Below are 1,628 nucleotides of genomic sequence, written 5' to 3'. Positions count from 1 at the left end.
GAAGGGAAGGGAAGGGAAGGGAAGGGAAGGAAGGGAAATCAGTGAAAGAATACAACAGTTATGACTATTTCCTTATTAAGGTTATGTAGAATCTAAAACAGTAGGATAGAACCTTCAGGCACTACTTCTCTGGAAATCAGGAAAAAAAAAAAAGTTGAAATATCACAAATCTTTCCTAAGAGATCCCCAATTTGTACCTAGAATTCTTAATTTATAATAATATGGAAATATGGATATCTTTATAATTAACTGAAAGAGTTCTGAAATCTAATCTAAGGAGAATGTGTCATGTTCCTACACAAAGTATTACAAGATTCTATTCCACCCAAGTATAAAAGGGATTCAAAAAGACATTACTTACACATGGTTTTATTAACACTGAAATTTGTATTGGAAACAAATTTCTCTTTAGATATTTCACTCCAACAGCTGACAGGTACTATGATCTTAAATATAAGAATATCCATTAAAATATAGTAGAGTAGCATCTTTAGATTCCATAAACACATGGGGTGTAGTGGCACTTGAACAGCTTCAATTAATATCCCTTGCACTGATAAAAACTACCAAGTAGTCACTTTTACAGTGTTTAGGTAGATTCTGCCTGACTGGCTAAGGAGCACATAGGCTTGAAGATTGGTGTCAGAGATCCCAGAGCTTCACAGTGGTGTAGACAGGAAATAGAAATACTATTATGAATGTAATAGGAAAAAATAAGTACATCTTTCCATTCTGGATGGAAGGGTTGTTTAATTTCCATTCCCTCTTTCCCCTCAGATGATGGCTTCCTTCCTAGTGGTAGTGAAGCACAGAACTTCACAAAGCCAGCTTTCAAAGCGAGGCACCCAAAATGTATATATATTCCTTGTTTCAGCCTCACTCTTTTTCAAGTCTATCTGGCTGTTGGGCAGCTTCATCACTTTGGGGTATTGATACCTGCTGGCCAATATAAAAATAGCAAACTGGTTTTTCTCAGGAACACAGTCCCGGTAATGGATGCATATGGTTTCCTATTTCTTCTCTGCCATATGGTAGAATTCTGATTCAAACCAGTAGCAAGAAAAAAAATCATAAGTTTCAAGCTATTGCATCCTTTAAAAATATATATGTTTTGGAGTTTGTTGTACTATTATTTCCATGATGCCTCAAACAATGGAAGTGATACCAAGTCTTTCCAAATACTCCAGTACTAAATAATAACAAAAAATGTTCCTTGGTTTCTGTTTTTCATAGATTAAAATAAATAAATAAATAAATAAATAAAAAGCACCTTGTACTCCAGATTTTGCTGGAAAGGAATTTGATCTGAAACGAAAAGAAAGGTCTATATGGTGAATCTATGTATTTCTGCTTTATATATGTATATGGAAATCTCTTCCACCCAGTCTCTTCTATTGCCGTTCATGCATTTAGCTGTGGAATCTAAATGAAAGACAGTATCCTTTTAAATACATACACAAGTTAAATGGCTTCACTGGAAGACTAGAGAAATTCATGAAAGAGAAAAACACTGAGGGTCAGTAATTGCACAGGAATGACATGTGGCTTGAGAAGTCCCTGATCTAAAAAATATTAGAGTCCAAGAGATCACTGGGGAAATACAATATATTTATTATTTCTCCTTCCAG

This window comes from Netta rufina (assembly GCF_964035555.1).
Source record: "Netta rufina genome assembly, chromosome: 2".
Taxonomy (NCBI): Eukaryota; Metazoa; Chordata; class Aves; order Anseriformes; family Anatidae; genus Netta; species Netta rufina.
This window is presented reverse-complemented; position numbering follows the sequence as displayed.